The following is a 19,841-nucleotide window of genomic DNA, read 5'->3' on the forward strand; positions in this document are numbered from 1 at the left end:
ACCCTGAGACAGAAAAATTTTAGCTTTTATATCTACAGCCCATTCTCATTCACAGATTCCACATTTGTCAATTCACCAACTTGCTAAAACTATGTTTAACCCCACATTTGATAGCCGTTGGCGTTCTGCAGTCAAGTGCACATTCCCAGCTGAGGTGGAAGAGGGCGACATCCTGCTTTCTCCTTCCAACTAAGACTATAGATAGCATACTTTTTGCAATCTAGTGCCACGTTTTTGGTATTTTAGTGTTTTTTGTTGCTTTTGCTGTTTAAAATGGCCCGAAGGCCCTGACCAGTGTGGCTGTTGGTTGGATATCCTACTGCGAAACCTGGTCATAGCACATGCCTGGGTTGTGGGTTCTGTCCCCTATCAGGGGGCGCATGTGAGATGCAACCAATTGATGTTTCTCTTCCACAGTGATCTTTCTCTCCCTCTTTCTCCCTCCCTTATGTCCTCTCTAAAAATAAATACAATCTGTAAAATAAAACAAAATGGCCCCAGGTATGATGCTGTCCAGTGTTCCTGAGCACAAAAAGGCCATGATGTCTCAGATGAGCTTCATTTAAGTCCAAGCTTAGATCCTTGTTCTGGGTGTACCTAACAACTATCACATATACCCAGAACAATGAAGAAGACTATATCATCTGTGCTAGTGGGCATCCTGGAAAAGTGCTAAATAACATTTAGGGTATATGAAAAAGATGGAAGAGTGACTAAATTTGTGGACCCACATCTAATACAAAGTGAAACATTACCCAGGGTCAGGAAAGTACTAAATCCCCTCAGATAGTACTGGCTGGCGTGTTTCAAAAGGTGATAGATACTATAAGAAAAAAAACTTGCAGGTAATTGTTAGTACAGGAAAAAGGTTATGTAGAACAGGTTTTTGACACCGAGAGTGGCTTGTTTTACAAGGATGTTGGCAAATGAACCTATATAATGGAAACGGCATCTTTGTTTACAAAAATATCACCAGAGGCTCCCAGGAACCTAACCCTGTATTTCCCCCAGGGGAAAAGGGTTAGTAATGAATGACTAAGTCACTCTTTGTGGTGACTTTATAGAACATAACTACAGCAAATTAACAAAAATTGACTAATTATAACAAAATGTGACCTTTATTTTTTACATGTTTTCAATAGCCATCTTTATAATATTATAAAATAAACCTTCTGAAAACCATTTTAAGTAGCAAGATGGGAAAAAACAGAAGCTTTATGATATTTCCAGTTAGAGACAGCCAATTTTGGTGATAAACATCAACATGATGGAACAGGGATTACTGTAATCCTATAATGTGCTCATAACATTATTTCCTAACAAGTCGGTTAAAATAACACAATCACTTGTCTTCCAAAAATTTTTAAATCTATAAAATCAGGTATATAATGTTTGTATTAAAATTATTTTTAATTAGCTATTCATTTATCACATAGCAATCATACTAGCCCATGCTAAGGTAACCAGAATGCTTCATTTCTCAAATTCTTTTTTTTAAAGGAGTTTGTCATAATTTGGTAGAATGATAAACTTCAAATATGAAGAAAATGACAAATTCAGGATTCCAGAAATTATGGAATATGAAGCACTTAAGAGTATACAACAGCACCATGCTGAAGGCATTCAAGAGCAGACAGACCAAAAAAAGTGAATTTTATCTGACAATAATTTACAATAAAAGTAACACATCTTGCTTAAGTGTTGAAATGAATTTAAAAGGTAAACAACTCAAATAATGATTTGTTTATGCTTTCATGCACATAAATAAACACAGCATACATCTAAAGATAAGATCTAAGGGATATCGCCATCTCTACTGACCTCTTTTTCCCTAACACATTTACCTTTAAAATTGTCATCTCTTTGACATGGCTGGTGTGGTTCAGTTTGTTGAAGAATCACCACAGTAACCAAAAAATGGTGCATTCAATTCCCAGTCAGGGTACATTCCTAAATTGCAGGTTCAGTCCTGGGTCAGAGTGCCTGCGAGAGACAACCAATCAATGTTTCTCTCTCCCCCTCCCTTACTGTCACTCTAAAATCAATGTCCTTGGGGAAGGATAAAATAAATAAAATTGTCACCTCTTAATTCATGAAATTAGATGAGCTTACAAGTGAACTTTTCCTTTATTTAGATTTTTTTTAAAAGACTTTATTTATTTATAGGTTATATTTATTTATTTTTAGAGAGAGGAGAAGAGATGGGAAGAGAGGGAGAAAGACAGGGAGAGAAACATCAATGTGTGGTTGCCTCTCATGTGTCCCCTATTGGGGACCTGGCCTGCAACCCAGGCATGTGCCCTGACTGGGAATTGAACTGGCGACCCTTTGATTCGCAGGCCGGCCCACAATCCACTGAGCCACACTAGCCAGGGCACCAATATTCAGGTTTTGATTACATGAATATTAACTATAATTTTTTAAAATTCTCAATTATTCAGCACTCTATATAAAGGATATTCTACCATAACAACAGAGCAAATCTCATTTTACTATATATATTTTGCCATAATGAATAAGCACAGAAGCAACTAAGAAGTTACATAACCATGTTCTAGATCAAAGATGGCAATTCCACACACGAGGTGAGAACACATGGTACAAAGCCTCCTTGTATTGAGCTCTGCACCAATGCAAACATCATCCTGAACATGCACTGAGGCTGACATTCCACCTCTGAGCAGATTTCAGTTATTTTGTTTTCTATACTGTAGTACTGAATTGATATAACATATACCTCAAAGTTTATGAAATCTTTGAAAAGGTATAAAATGTTATTAAATATGAAGAAAATCTGAAATCTTACAATTATATATTGTAAAGTGTGTGGCAACAGCAGACACTGACAATTTCTACCAGTAAATCTGGCACTCTCTATAGCTAAGTTGCCAAATACCAGTTATTTTAATAAAATGTCTGTTTCTAAAGTACTCTGAGTTTTAATTTGGTTAATATGATTCCCATAATCTGGAAAAGGGTGTCAAAAAACTTTAATTTCACCTTTCTAATGGATTTGTAATGTCGGCCTTATGGCACTGAATTAAGGATTTTGAGGTCAAGGAGTAAACTTACAGGTTATTGGGAAGGAGAAGGGAGTTTTTAGGAAACTAAAAAAAGTATATAATTATTAACTACGGTTAATAAAGGCATATTGTTTTCTAAAATAATTCTATCTCATCATTAAAAATGGCCACATCTTAATACATGGCTCAGCTGTCAAAGTTGCCAGAATGGCACTGAGCCAGCTCACATCCATCATGCCTCCTTGGCTAACCTTGGTGCAACTGGCAAACAAGTGCCTTCACTGCATTTCTCAACTTTGTCCCTCTCTGTTTTTGAAGGTAGAGTAGGCAGGATAATTAGGGGTCACTCACTAGTCTGAGAAGCAGTGTTCCATAAAAAGGAAGAGAAAAAAGAGTGAAAATAATTCACTTTATTAGATTCTGCTTCAGATTTTCTCCTCTCTCATACACAAGCTGCCCTCCTCCTAAATAATATAATAAAGTATAATACTTGATAAAGTATAAAATTCATTCCCTAATATATCCAAACATACCTAAAATCTCATAAAGAAATATTAAAATGATAAGCTAACAATATACTTAATTGTACTTTACTATTTTCTAAAAGTAAACTCTATAAATACATTTAAAAAATAGTAATCTAACAAGCTAATACAAATGACATTTGAGCACATGCAGCACTAATTTTAACCATAATTCTGTAACAATACAGGGTATTTTATAGCTCCCTACCATCAATTCTTTCATTATTGTATGTTAAAATACCTAAGCCATTTAATCTGTCAGCATTTATTTACATTAAACAATTTTGGCCGTTGTAAGTACAGATGCTTTAGGAGCACAGAATGGTAGGAAGAAGGTTGTTTTACAACCTTTACTTCAACTTGTAGGATCACTACCATATCTGAAGGATTGGTATTTAGCCTGAGGCTTCTAGAATATTTAGGATTCGCCAGCAAGGCAGAAGCAAAGAAAGTCTAGACAAAGGAAACACAGTACACAGGGGCCAGGTTATTTGGAATTTCATACATCATTATAAAGGACTTGAGACTTGAACCTAACAGCAATGGGAAGTCACTGAAGAATGAGCAAAACAGAGGGATTAGACTCTGGACAGCTATTTGGCTTAGAGGTTTAGTACATACCAACTGTGGTAATTCCATCTTTCTTATCACTTGATAACAGGTTCAGCATCTGCTATATGACTCAATGAGAGAAAAGGATGCTATGGCTACTTTCAGGACAGATGTCTTATCTCCTATAAAAGGACCTCTTCTTTCTTGAACTATCACTCAGTCTAGACATGATGCCCCAAACTGATGCAGCCATCTTGCAACAACGAGGGGAACTAGCCTCAGAATAAAGCTAAGTGATGGATTGGACAAAGGAAAGTTGGTCCTTTGGCAGCCTGAAGGTCACAACCACCTCTCAGGAGCAGCTGCAATCATATGATGGCTGCAGAAGTTAGACAGGGAAAAAGAGAAATAAAGGAAAGACAATGCTTTTGATGAATATTCAGAAAGGACAAAGATTATAAAGGGGAGAAAAGAAAACCAGAGCAGTGGGTGTAGAGTTCAAAAATATTTTTGTTTCTGTTGGGTTTGTTTTGCAATGGTAGGAGATGCCTAAGTATATCTGAATGTAGATGAAAGGAGCCAGTACGGAAAAGGATTAAAATAAAATAGATGAGAGTTTTCTGGAGCAAATGATCGATGAACACATGAAGAGAATGACAAAAGAAGATGGTGAGTACAGGTTTGAAGGCCTGGAGCAAAGTAAGTTACTTTCCATGTGATGCGGTCTCTTCTCCTCTGAAAACAAAAGATGCTAAAGTGGCCTACAAGGGCGGGGTGAAGAATGTTTAGGAAAGTAAGGAAACTTCAGTAAATCATTATGGAAAGTGAAAGATGAGCTGATTGGAGAAATTAAGTATGACTGAGAAATTAAGTATGATTGGTTTCCAAGACACTACACACAGTGTCACCAATTAGCTCTCAAGTTTCCCTCCAATGTATAGGCAAGGAGAGTGTGAGGATAAATTCATCCAGATTTTGGGTTTTGCCTACACCATGTTTGCACTGAAAAGATAAGGGAATATATTTTTGTCTACCTATATACACCTATGTAATCTACTGTTTATACAGCACTATCCACATAGGTATCATAAAGATATTTAAAAATTCAGTGTTTTTAAGTTAGGGAACTGGGAAGATAATTATAGACAAAAAGTTTAAATAATAATAAAAGGCAACAGAATAAGAACTAGTTGGGACAAACTTCAAATGCTACAGAAGTTAAATTGAGGAGAGAGAACACTGCAGCCTAGCAATAAGATGAATGATGAAACTTGACAGAGATATCAAATGCCAACAGATTTTAAATTAAATTTTCAGCATTGGGGGTGGAATGAAGAAGGGAAAAAAGATGCCTCAGTAAAAGTTATAAAACAGTATTCATATGACCAATAATACTATTTATTTTTTAAAAATACTTATTTTAAAGAATAAACAGAATGGCTGAAGTAAAAGTTTTACTTAAGAAAACAGGAGATAAGACTAGAAAGTTAGACTAAAACAAGGCTTCAAATTATCATCTATGACAGGATTATAATCCAAAGGGAGGAGGAATTAATAAGGAGAGGTTTACAATTACTTCATCTTACTGCCCAGTAGCAAATTCAAGGCCACCATGCAAGGAGTGCATGGGGAGGAAGCCTATGGCCTCCTCAAGTTGAGAGACTAAGGGCAGAGACTAGTGACCAGTTTTTTGTTTAGCATTTCAATTAGAATCCAAACTTTTAAGCCAATTACTTTCTATGAATCAGACTTCAGATCTTTGTCCCTTCCTGTAACTAGTAATATATATTTAGGATTATTCTATGAAATGGTACCTCTAAGAACAAATACTGACTCATAACAGCATACCCATTTAACATTTCCACGCTATTCCTCAAGGTGAAAGTTTATAAAAAATATTCTATTTAGAGCTTCTGGCCAAGATGGAGGGATGGAGGCATAGGCAGATACACTTCACTTCCTCACACAACCAAAAGAAGGGTAACAACCAATTTAAAAACAAACCACAACCAGAACTGCCAGAAAATCAAACTGTATGGAAGTTTGACAACCAAAGAGTTAAAGAAAAAACATTCATCCAGAATGATAGGAGGGGCAAAGGCATGCAGCTGGAGTGGAGAGGGTGTTCTGCAAGGCAGCAACTGGCAGACGGGGTGGTCCCATATTCACATGCAGAAAAACAAGGAGGAACAAGTGGGGAGCAAAAGAGACTGCCCAACCCAGGGTTCCAGTGTGGGAAAAGAAAGCCTCAACCTCTGGCTGTAAACACCTGTGGCAGCTGCAGTGGGAGAAACTGCCAGTCTCAAAAAGAGTCCATGGCAGGGCCCACGATGTCCTTGAACGTACAAAAGCCCACCCACTGAGGAATCAGCACCAGAACAGCCCAATTCGCTTGTGGGCAGCAAGGGAAGTGACTGAAAGCAGGGAGAGAGCTAAGCAAGCGGCACTGTTCCTGCTCTGACAACCCTCCACACATGGCACCACAACAGCAGTGAAGTGGGTGGCACTGCCTTGGCAAATACCTAGGGCTCCATTCCTTGCAACATAACAGGTGCTCCAAGACAAGAAATATGGCCCAAATGAAAGAACAAATCAAACTCCAGAAAAAGAACTAAGTGACAAGGAGACAGTCAACCTACCAGATGAAGAATTCAAAACACTGGTCATTAGGATGCTCATAGAAATGACTGAGTATGGCAGCAAAATAAAGGAGGAAATGAAGGCTATACAAAGTGAAACAAAGAAAAATATACAGAGAACCAACAGTGAAGGGAAGGAAACCGGGACTCAATACAATTTGGAACAGAAGGAAGAAATAACATTCAGCCAGGACAAAATGAAGAAACAAGAATTTTTTTAAAATGAAGAGAGGCTTAGGAACCTCTGGGACAACTTTAAACAGTTCAACATCCAAATCATAGGGGTGCCAGAAGGAGATGAGGAAGAGTAAGAAATTGAAAACTGGCTGCCGAGCTGGGAGAGCAAGGGTAGGTGTGTTTTTGAGCATTTGTGAGAGCTACTGTGTACCTTAACAGACTGTGTGTATAATGAGAAAGGTTGCAAGTGCGAGAGATTGTGTACAATAGATTGTATGTGTGAGAGATCATGCGTGTATGAGTGTGTGTGAGAGAGACACGTGCACACACGCACTTACTCTCCAGTGGGGTCCTCTGTCCTTGCCTGACATCAGATATGTGGGGATGTGTTATGGGTTGCCAGTTCCGAGCTGTCCTGCTTTCCAAGTAACACAGGTTCCTCTTTTTGGTTCTTTTTGTCTCTTCTCTAGTATCTCTCTATAAAGATCTGTCGTCTTTCTTTTGAGTACTTCCCTAGTGTGTGTTAGCCGTTGGAGGCTTGGGAGTATGTGATGGTGCTATAGTTGTTTACCTTTATCTGTATTGCTTTAAATGGGTAAGAATGTCTCTCTCAGTGGATGGTGATGGGGACACGACTAATTTATAATTCCTTTTCTTACTATGATATTGTGATTTATAATAAACATGTATATATTTGGTCTTCATCCCCATTTCTGGTACAGAGCTCCTAAAACCTTGGAATTTTCTAAGAGAGTGATAAAGATGCCTTTCGTTATATTAATGAAGTGACTTTTGAAAAGCCCCTAGGCACCTTAAGGATGGGAGGACAAACTGAGATTACAGAGCTGGAACTTTCAGTTGCATTCTCTGACCTCTGGGGAGTAGGAGAGGCTGGGGTGGAATGAATCACACCAAAGGGCAGTAATTCAATCAATCACGCCTGTGCAATGAAGCCTCCATAGACAGCCTGAAGGACTGGGGTTTGGAGAACTCACGGGTTGGTTGCCACACAGAAATGTCAGGAGAGTGACACTCCCAGAAAGAGCCAGGAAGCTCTGTGCCCCTTCCCACATACCTTGCCCTCTGTACCTCTTCATATGGCTGTTCATCTGTATTCTTTATCATACCCTTTATAATAAACTAATAAAAGTAGAGAAAGAAAAAGAAATTGAAAACTTACCTGAAAAAATAATGAAGGAGAACTTCCCCAACCTGGCCAGGGAAACAGACTTCCAGGAGATCCAGGAAGCTCAGAGAGTCCCAAAGAAGTTGGACCCAAGGAGGAACACATCAAGACACATCAAAATTATATTACCCAAAATTAAAGATACGGAGAGAATCTAAAAAGCAGCAAGAGAAAAAGAGACAGTTACCTACAGAGGATTTCCCATAAGACTATAAGCTGATTTCTCAAAAGAAACCTTGCAGGCAAGAAAGGGCTGGAAAGAAGTATTCAAAATCATGAAAGGCAATGACATACATCCAAGATTACTCTATCCAGCAAAGTTATAATTTAGAATGGAAGGACAGGTAAAGTGCTTCCCAGATAAGGTCAAGTTAAAGGGGTTGGTCATCACCAAGCCCTTGTTATATGAAATGTTAAAGGGACTTCAAGAAAAAGAAGATCAAAACTATGAACAGTAAAATAACAAACTCACAACTATCAACAACTAAACCAAAAAACAAAAACTAAGCAAACTAGAACAGGAACAGATCACAGGAATGGAGATCACACAGAGATTTATCAGCAAGAAGGGGGCAGAGGGAGAATGAAGGAAAAGGCATAGGGAATAAGCATAATTGGTAGATATAAAACAGACAGGAGGAGGTTAAGAATAGTATAGGAAATGGAGAAGCCAAAGAACTTATATGTACCATATATGGACATGAACTAAGGGGGGAGAATGCTGGAGGGAAGAGGGGCACGAAGTGGATAAAGGCGGGAAAACAACGGGACAACTGTAATAGCATAATCAATAAAATATACTTTAAAAAACTGATAAAGCAAAGGAAAGACTGAGACACTATCACAGACTGGAGACTAAGGAGACATTATGACTCAATGCAATGTGGTATCCTGGACTGCACTGCAATACACTAGTGGAGAAACTAGTGAACCAAATAAATTCTGTAGTTCACTTAATAATAATGTACCATCCTGGCTGGTATGGCTCAGTGGACTTAGCACTGGCCTCCGAACCAAAAAGGCCCCCAGTTCAATTCTCTGCCAAAGCACATGCCTGAGTTTCGGGCCATGTCCCCAGCTGGGGGGGGCATGTAAGAGGCAGCCAATCAGTGTTTCTCTCACACATTGATGTCTCTCTTTCTTCCTCCCCCACTCTCTAAAAATAAACAAAAATCTCTTTTAAAAATATTCGATTTAAAATGCAATCCTAACAGTGGCAAATAATAAGATTCTTGAACATATCTGGTAATCTAAAGCTGGGAAAATTATGTGTATTTAAGAAATTCTGATTTAACACAGTTTAAAAACAGGTAAAACTTTATCACCTGAGTATAACTAGAAAAAAACAGTGAAAGGACTGACACCAGTGTGGGAAATCAGCTGTGGATGGTGTGATGGTGTGTGCCATGTGTTCAAAAGAGCAAACAAAACATGACTCAGACCTTCTTAGAGATTCCAACAGTTAACACCAGACCATGATGCCTCCCTGGGCCACTCCCTCCTCCTTTAAATCCCATCTGCCATGTACCCTGGCTTTTGCAGAACTGATGGACACTGCATCAGAGAGGAAAAAAGAAACCCATGGTCATTTTCAGACACTCCACAGGTTCCTAGAGCCACTGTAGTGCCTCAGCATGCTCAAGAAAGAAATTCAGTAACCAAAAAGAGGCGCAGACACTGGCCAGCAGTGGTCGAGTGATAGGGCTTCGTCCCTCATAACTCTTCTGGTACTCAGCTTAGACACTGAATCTGTTCCTGCAATGCCCATGTCTCTGGAGAACAACCTGTAAGTAAAAATGATAACCCAAATCTGAAAGAATACCAAGGATCACCTGAAATCCAAAGGCCAGGGCAAGCCAGATTGCTAAGAACCAGGAAAACCTTCTCGTGTGGTCTCAGGCCCACCTAGAACACAACCCACCACAGTCGGCATGACTATCTTGGGAAAGACATTCAATTTCTTCTGATACCTGTCACAGTTGCAAACTTACTCCAGCACCCGCAGAAACAGTAGGCTGCTACTCAAATCACAGAAAAGCCCAGAGACACTGACATTGAGCGGCAGTCCACCTCCTGAATATCATTCACCTCACATATGATGTAGGAGTATCAGGAAACACCAACCAACCCTACCTTTGATATCTACCTTCCTCAACCACCAGTAGAGCAACAATACAGGAGCATTTTTAAAGGAATCAGAAAAGACTTGAGGTTTCCTTCTAGGAAGCATTTATTTTTCAGGGTGTCAATCCTCCTTAAGAAACTTCATGAATATTATTTTTGAAAGACAACTTCTGAGACATAGAGCTAAAGGTCACAGGGTACATCATTTTCTATAAGCCATTCCATAAAGAAATATTTAAAAGACATACATACTGCAGCCTACTTTAAAAAAAAAAATTTTTTTTTAAATTGAAACTAAAAAAGTTCAGAATTGTTCAACTTCCAAAAATAGAGCCCAGATCCATCTCTAGAGTTTGTGATTTAATGTTTTTGTTAAGGAAAAAAAAGTAATTCAGATGTTCAGTCATGACTGAGAACGAGTGTACTATGAAGGGTATGCCAGCCCTCTCTTGGTTTCTAATGTGTCAGCTAGAATCCCAAAGAATTTATTTAAAAGAATAACATCCAACTACAACTGCAACTAAGACTTACAACACTGCATTTTTCATCAGTTTCTGCGGGTGCTGGAGTAAGCTTGCAACTGTGACAGGTATCAGAAGAAATTGGATGTCTTTCCCGAGATAGTCATGCCAACTGTGGTGGGTTGTGTTCTAGGTGGGCCTGAGACCACACGAGAAGGTTTTCCTGGTTCATTTTCATCATATGCAAATGAACCGGGAGAAAGTCTAACTTTAAACTGGGTTGGTGTTCAGATTTTAATTTACTGGAAAAATCACTGAAACTAAAGCTAGTAATCCTAAGTAAAATTTAACTTTCAAATTATTCAAATGGAAGTTTCTTACCTGAAACAATCCAACATGAATACTGATCACAAGGGAGAGGCTTTTTAACATCATGTGTATAGAATTATATGCATGCAGAATAGTAAAATAACTAAATAGTGTTTCAAAATAAAATACACCAGGTATTTTTAAATAATACTAAATGTGGTATTTTTAACCAAAAATGTTAAATTGTAAGTATAGTAGAAAAATAAGTCCCCTCAAACTTTGTATCCCCTATGATTTAAAAACATAATCTCTAATGGTAAGTAAAAGGCTCCAAAAATCTTTTAAATGATATTAATGGAAATCTACCAAAAACATCGGCTTATTTGTTTCTACCAAAAGATGGTAAAACTAGGTATATTTTACATTAATTCTAGAAGGGCTCATCTCAAAAATCAAAATTAAGGATCTGCTCTCCTAAACAGCATTTCTCAGATGCAGTTTTGAGAGGAAAAAAAACAAAACAATTAACAAACAGATAAATCAGTCTATTAAAAAAACCCTAAAAGGTTCATAATGGCTTTGAAGTTGAGAGTTCCCCCATGCAGACTGTTCCCCATGCTTAGCCATCATTGATATCTTTTAAAAAATCTTTCCATAGCTATTTAATAAGAAAATCATAGTAACTATGTAACATCCCTACTGATGAATATTAGAATGATGTGAATCTATGAATGCTACAACTCAGTTGATCTATTTCTGTTCATCATATGCTTCTCATATTTTTAGATTATGGTTACACCTATTGAACTCTGAAGCCTTCACACTTAGAGCAACTTTCAAGAAATTAGCTCTTTCAATCCAAAGTGAACTCATCCAGTAGAGGGAATGCTAAAGCATTCCTTCAAGACAAGGACTCCCTTTCTCATACAATAAGAACACTCCAGTGTTGAAGTTAATTTAAGTATTTTCAAACACTTCTCTTCTATAGATAAGAATTAAAATAAAGTTGTAGGTTTCTCCCCTCCCACCCTATGCCAAATATCTTCATAATATGAGCTACCAAAAGTGACAGCAAAAAAATGAGCCAATTATAAATGCTTATTCTAAGGTTACCAATAAAACTGGAATTAAACAGAACTTTATGTATGGAACATTCTGATTATCAGGAGGTTTCTAGTATTCCTTCTTTCTACCTCCTTTCATAAAAAGAGTGAGCTTAGTTTTACATCCTTTTATTATCCCCTACCTTGGCATACATGTAAATAAATGTACATTTGGGAGATGAAGGTGCATCAGTACAAAGATCCAAGGACCTGGGAAATTTTAGGAGACAGAACCCCCATAGGTTTGGTAGTCGAACTTGAATTCAAATACCCACTTGATTGTGTATTCTGTGTGACCTCAAGTACCGAGGTACTCAGGTACTGAGGGTAATTTCACCCTACTGAGTCTGTTCTCTTATTATAAGTTACAGAATACTTATAACAATATAATACTGTAATTTACCATATAATCATATATAACACTACTTCCCTCATGCTCTTGTGAGGAAGAAATGGAGTATGTAAACTGCCTACCATAGCAGGTACTCAGTAAGTGACACCTTTAAGAAAAAAATGGTGCTGCCACAGCAATGTCTATGATGAAACCCAGCTTTCTAAAAACTGCTTACATAGATTCCTGGCAGAATGGACATCCCAGACTCCAAGACGGCATCAGTTGTACCACTGAAGGAGAGACTCATGGATGTCAAAATAGGGAAGCTGCCACTGATGATTTCATCCCTACAGGTACTGCTGGAGCATTTCAAAGGGGTTACTGCTGGTATTACAACAAGTACGTCAATGTGACAGAAGAGAGTGTTGCTGGGGTTTCTATGGCACTGACAGCTTGCGTGTTTTTCAACTACTACTTCTCTTAAAAGGAACCTAAACATAAGCAGCAACACAAGTTCAACTGAAAAGGACCCAGTGTGGACTCTATATTTCTGACCATTATGTTTGCACAGCACCTCTGAATTTTTTCATGTTGTAATTGACACCTAATAAAAGATATCTGGTAAAATATATACATTATGTGTGCCTATATATAAACTGCTTGCATAGATTTCTAAAAGAACCTACTGTCAAATTAAAATACATTTATGCAATTTTTCAAAAAACATCTTAATCCCAATTGTGAGCTATCCCAATCTCAACACAAATCCATTTAAAAATATTTGTATATCTTTCTTTAGTGTTTACATGATAAATGCTTGAACTAGGAAAGAAGAACCTTCTTTCTTCAAATTATTTTTTAAATTTACTTAGTAAACAAATAGATCAAATTAGAAAAAGATATCAAGAATTTTAAATGGGTCTACCTTTCACTTAAATGCTTAGAAAGCATCTAGAGAACATAAGAATTATTAATCATAACAAAGTTGTTTTTTTTAAATCCTCAGGTAGTTAATACAGTGAAATCACAAAGTTAGAAACCATCAGTGTTAATACCTCAAAATAATCTTCACTCAAATACAATGTACCTTATTTAAGTCACATACATTGCCTCATAATAAGTATACTTTTTGTCCCATTTCACTGCACTTGCTTCAATAATTACGGTATTTAGCAAGAGTCTAGCGAACAGTTACAGTAAATGACAATGTTTAATGATGAACAAAATGTTAAAACATTCTACGTATTGTAAAAAATACAATATAATATTTTAATATGATCTTATGAAACTACTTATGGAGTAACTTGAATTACACAAGTGTTTATTCAAAACAAATCAAGTGTATAAGTTTTCAGGAACATTTTCCAACTAATGTACACAACGCATTATGGGATCTTCTAAATATATTCCTATCACTGAATAGAAGAGAGTCAGTATGATCTCCTAAAAATGTTCACATAAAATTACCTTTTGTCATTTTTTTCTCTAATTTCACATAAAGTTAGGCAAACATTTAGTCATTTATTTATTGAAAAGAAAATATACCGAAAAAGTAGAGTGAAAGATTAACTAAATGTCTAAATAGTTACTCATTCCATATAAATTATATTATTTATAAAATTAAATACCTAGCAATTTGCTAAATTCTCTACCAAGCACATAATGGACTATTCAAATATTTTAAAAATTTTTAAATTTCCAAATAAGTATTTATTTTACAGACTATTTGCATTTTTAAGTAATTTTGATATTAAATATTGTACAGTATTTTCACAATACAAACTAAATAAAGGATTTTCTAAGTGGAAAATCAGTAATAGGTACACATGCAGGCAGAAAGATCTTAAGGTAGTACTTATGTTTAAAATATTAGTAGAGACTTGATTATACAAAGGCTGTATTACTGGACATTTTCATCTTTCCCATTATCTCCATTTTTATCATTTTACCTCTTATTACAGTGATTTTATCATATGGATCACATTCTCTCACAAAACTCCCAGCTCATTCACTTCTTTTTAGAGTGTGTGTGCTGGGAAGGGGGTGGTGTTGTGAGGAGGTGAGACCTTCCCTAATTTAAAGCAAGACTGGTATGCTTTTAAGATGATCATGTGCAGTATTTCTAAAAGTGGGACAATGTATGTAAAGAAATTTGCACAGTGGCTGCGACGTGGTAAACACACATGTGATACATGATACTTATTTTGTGTAATAAACTTGTGAATACCAAAACATCTCTAACGTCAAGACCAAAAGAAGATATACCACTGATAAGAAGATCCTTCAGACCACTAATGATCTTCACAGAATCACTGCACCAAAGCTGACTTAAACTGTTTCAAAAATTTGACACCACCAGTGCAAGGAAGTAACTGAAAGTTATCATGCAAGAGACACAGACAGAAATTAAACCCACATCAGTTATTTTTTTACTCCTTGTCAAAATTCCTAGTAAAAATGTTGGTGAGGGATTAGTTCCACAATGATCAAATGAAGAGGTACCAAAGCAGTGTTTCGTTATTAGAAAGTCCATCTGCTTCAAGCAAATATAAAACATTACAACCTGAAGTAGTTACAGACAGGATGACAGATGTGGGAAAAGACAAAAATATTAATTTAAAACCAACGGTTAAAATAAAAACGCTCATACTATGTACTTCCATTACCTATATTCTTCATCAAATATTAAGAAGTAATGATAGACAACTGCTAGAGGCAGGGGAGAGGGAAGATGGGGAGTTAAGTGTTTAATGGATAATGGAGTTTCAGTTTTACAAGATGAAAAGAGCTGTAGAGATGAATGGTGGTGTTGGTTGCATAGCAGTGTTAATGTATTTAATATCACTGAACTGTACACTTAAACACGATTAAGATGGCAAACTTTGTTATGCATATTTTACCACAATAAAAAAGTTTTAAAAAGTAACAAGAGCTTTAAAATTGCTTCAAGTAAATGAGGCCCAAGAAATACAATAAATGCATATTTTCCAATCTTCTGAGATAAGAGAAAAAAAGATATGCTACGACAGTCAAACTCAAATTAGTAAGATAAGGCATATATGAGCATCCATCCTGTAATTTCAAGGTTTCATGCCTTTCCACACTAAAATTATTATTAACACTGAATTGGACGCAAATGAATTGAATTAGTCTAAAAGTAGTTTGAGTCAATAAACCTATAGTACAATAAACCTAGAGTACAATTACTACCATTTTTCAGATGAGGAAACTGAGACCAGGCATGACAAGTTTAAGTAATTTGTCCAACATCACTTTGCCAGTAAATGACACAGGTAAGGGTCAGACCCATGCCGTCCAGCCTCCACTATGATACCCCTCTAATGACAAAAGATCTAATCATCCTGTAAAAAAAAATTTCAGTGTTTAAGTCCAAGTTAAGGTTTTCAAACAGTGAAAAGTTTTTAACTATCGTTAAGTCTGACTGTCCATTTTCTCCTGAATTGTTTTTCTAGATATATCCTCTTTGCCTGAATGTTTCCCAAGTGGAATTCAACTAAGAGTGCTAATGGTAAGTAAGGAAAATCTGACGCCAGAAGTTTAGGGCTCTAGGCAGTATTAGACTGAATTTGGTTATTTCCATTACAAATGTTAAAATCTTTAATTAGCTTCAGTTACTGTCTCAGTTAAGGTATGCCAAAGGGTATGAATGTTTTATTTTACACTGTGTATCTGATAAACCCTTAAAGGAAAAGGGGATAGGATTACAACAGGGTTAGAGTTCAAATAAGCCCATCAACTCACAGAAACATGCAAGGTGACATCCACTCAAAGTACCAATGTAATGCTATCCTAGGAATATTCAGTATGAACAAAGGAGCTAAATTTTAACCTTTTAATTGACTTTTCTTTGTAAAGTGGGAAGCACTTGCATGTTTATTTAAACACCTTGTAACAGATAACTGCAAAAATAAATCAGCAAATTACAGAATGTAAAATAGAAATTCAGTTTTCATATGAAAAATATCTACAGCAAAAAGAAATACCATGTAAAAGAAATCCTCTATTGACCACGGGTAGAGCTAAGCAAGAAAAATACTTGACTGATTGTCAAGATCACATTCCATATCTTGTAATCCTTGATTCACTAGCCTGGCCTTCTTATTAAAAAAAAAAAAGGTTCAGCAAAATGATGACTGTAACCAGCACCTGTTAGCCAAAGACAAGGAAAATCACACACCTATACAAAACTCACATTTTATCTCCTGCTTATATAAATTAGAATTCCGAAAAATCAGAAGTAACCTTGCCAATCAGAATACACTCAAATTTTTGAAGTACAACCAAGACTATTTCCCTGATAACTTCCAACCATTAATTAGAACCCATGACCCAAAAACCTGAAAAGATTACATATGCATGCCATAATTACTGTAGTACTACTACTACTTTTCTCAGTTTAAAAGAAAATAAGTAAATGTACTTTCTGCCTTTCAACATACAGATTAAATTATTTTTAAGCACGTTCTTGCCTCCATGGACACAGCTTACTGTAGGATGCAGAACACCTGAGCGGGGCAGACCAGAGGGGGCCGTACCTAAACCTCAAGATAATCAGACTGGCCCCTACAAACCATCAGGCACCTGTCCTTGAAGAGGCTACTTGAACAACTGCTTTAAGCTCACAGACACACCATATTATGTGCAAAGCGGGCACCATATAACACCGGGTATCACATGCCCAAACCAGGTACTATTCAGACACCGTACATAACACACGGCACCATGGTACCACGCGCACATTGGGCATCAAGCCCACACCATGGACACACAAAGTATCATGAGCACAACATACATAACACTGGGCACCATGGACACACCGGGTACCATGGTATCACGAGCACAGCACATAAAACATCAGGCGCCATGCACCATCGGGGACATTGAGTATCATGCCCACACCCATAAATAACACCGGGTACCACGGACACACCGGGTATCACCAGCACACCGTATACACCACCATGCACCACGCACACATTGGACGCCACGCACACGTTCGGCACCATGCCCACACCGTAAAGTGCCTTCACTGCTGGCCCAGGAGAGAGGCGTGAGGGGGCAGTCCACGTGGAAGTTGGGTCCCCGGGACTCCCCAGGATCCCCGGTACGGCAACCGCTCTCCGGACGCCGTGTAGAGGAGTGGCGGGCCCCGCAGGCAGTCCCAGAGGCCTGGAGAACCTGCTGAGGAAGCTGAGGCCGCGCCGCCGTGGGTTCCCAGCCCCTGGGGATGCGGACCGAGCCTCGCCTGGGTCCCTGGGGACCGCCTGCCCAGCCTCGGTCATGGCTCCCAAACAACAAACCGCGACAGCAAACACCCCCCTCCTGCCCTCCTCACACTCACAGGGCCGTGTTCCGGCGGACTCCGAATCGCGGCCGCGGGCCCCAAGGCCTGGCCGCGCGCGGAGAACGGGCCTGGCGTGCAACGCTCACGCGACACCCCGGCTTCCCAGCCCGAGAAGGCCCCGCGCAGTCTCCCTCCTCCGGGCCTCCCCTCCCGGCCCTCCGTAGGCGAGGGGGCGCCAACAGAAGCCCCGCAGGCCCAGGCCCGCGGCACACAAAGATCCGCGGGCAACTCGGGGCCCTTCGCGAGGCGAGGGGCGGTCACACCCGCACGGAGCTGCAGGGAGGCTGCAGCCGGGCTCGGGCTCCACAAAGCTCGGCGGCAACGCCACGGACGCCCCAGCCATGAACGCCCCCGCCTGCGCCCCCTTGCCCGCCGCGGAGCCTTTCCCTACCATTATGCTCCGGCCCTAGTCGCCGCCGCGGTGCCCGCCCTCCCCCTCCGCGCCCGGCCCTGCCGCCGCGCCGCCTCCTCTCGGGTCTGGGCCGCGGGCGCGGGGGGGCCACCTGCCTCCGCCTCCCCGCCCCCCCAACGGGCTCGCTCTTCCCGATTCTCCGTCTCCCTCTTCTCCGGCTCCAGGGAACAGCCTCCCCATCTCCGCGGGCCCGGCCTCCCGCTCTCCCCAGTGTCTCTCCCCTGCTCCGCGAGCCAGGCCTCCCTGGTGTCTCCCCGCTGCCCTCCTCCCCGGTTCCATGGGCCGGGCCTCGCGCTCTCCCTGGGGTCTCCCCGCCGCCCCCCAGCCGCTCGGCGCTTCACAGGGCGCCATGTTTACAGCTCGCACCTCAATAGTGGGCGAGCGCCGGCGAGGGAAGGAGCGACGGCCGGTGGTCCGGCAGGGCCGGGGACGCGAAGGCCCCGCAGCCCAGACTTACGGGATCTCCTCGCCGAGCGGCGGGCCCGGGCGGGGCGGGAAGTTGAGGCGCCGCCGCCGGGAAAGTTTCCGTCCTGCGAGGACGCGGCGCTGTTCACATGTCGGTGTATGCGCGGGAGGCCGCTCGCGGGCCGCCTCCTCCACCTCCGCCCGCCCCCGGACTTTATTGTGCGGCGCCGGCCGCGCTGCGCGCTCGGGCTCGGGAATCCCTCCCGGCGGCCGGCGCCGTGCACGCCCACACCCACCTTCCCTCAGTCCAGTTCGTAGCGCCTCTACCCGAATTTGTTCCAGCATATTCTCATATCGCCGCACATGCACTTCACATCCACACACGTGGAAGCTACGTACGTGCCGGCGCGCGGTCGCGGAGCGGCGCACAAAGGTCCCGGCCCGCATTGTTCCGCGCGCGGGCCGCAGGGCTTGGCGGCGTCCGCCTGCGTCCGTCCCGTGTCGGAGGGACCTGTTTTATCGCGTGCAGCGAACCGAATTGCATTCTTTACGAAGCATTAATTTTTACATTAACGAAATCGGAAAAGATGTTTTAGTATCTTTTTAATTCTGTCAAAAATAACTGCAGGGCTATGGTAATTCCTCATTCTATACATACACAAATTGGACTTCGAAAAGAGCAGGCCACCCATTGTCAATTAGGCAAAAACACTACATTTTGTGTAAAGAGAGTTAGGTTATCTTTAATAGTGTGTAATCCTAGAGCTTACCAGAGAAGACCCCAAAATGTGGTACAAGAAAGTCTCGAAGATAGCATACTTTTAAAGATTACACATATTTTCCAGAATGACCTTTCTCCACTAGGAGTTTGGATGGAAGAACTACCAGCCAAAATTTCTTACTCTGATTCTCATTGGACATATGTACCTGAAAATCATGGGGAAGAGACTGTCCAAGAAATTGTGGGATTCTAATCCAATTCATCAATCTTCCTTTCATAGCTGGTCTCCAAGATTGTTAGGATTTAGAAATGGGTAATGCTTGAATAGGTGTTCTGCGATATACACCAGTCAAAGAAGTAATCTTTCAACCGTCTATAGCCTTGGTTCAGAACATCCCAGAGACTTTTTGGCTATCTCAAGGGACATCACAAAATAATTTTGACTCATTTTAATTTTTCAGATAAATAAAATTAAGCAGAGGTTAAAGGGTGTCAGATAAAATCAA

General features: G+C 40.0%; 1 protein-coding gene across 13 annotated transcripts in view; it reads right to left on the reverse strand.

Annotated features, from left to right (window-relative positions):
• ZMYND11 (zinc finger MYND-type containing 11) overlaps positions 1-19,032 on the reverse strand; it is a 141,053-nt gene extending 122,021 nt beyond the window's left edge. For 7 of the 13 annotated variants that reach the window (XM_054591615.1, XM_054591614.1, XM_054591611.1 and 4 more), the window contains exon 1: positions 18,667-18,896. The gene's annotated coding sequence lies outside the window, so the exon portion shown is untranslated. The other 6 variants (XM_054591607.1, XM_054591603.1, XM_054591602.1 and 3 more) reach the window with 6 other exon arrangements.
• Positions 19,033-19,841: the final 809 nt, after the last annotated feature.

The sequence above is a fragment of the Pteronotus mesoamericanus genome, unplaced genomic scaffold (genome assembly GCF_021234165.1).
Source record: "Pteronotus mesoamericanus isolate MK-2021 breed Mesoamerican mustached bat unplaced genomic scaffold, CSHL_Meso_final scaffold_232, whole genome shotgun sequence".
NCBI lineage: Eukaryota > Metazoa > Chordata > Mammalia > Chiroptera > Mormoopidae > Pteronotus > Pteronotus mesoamericanus.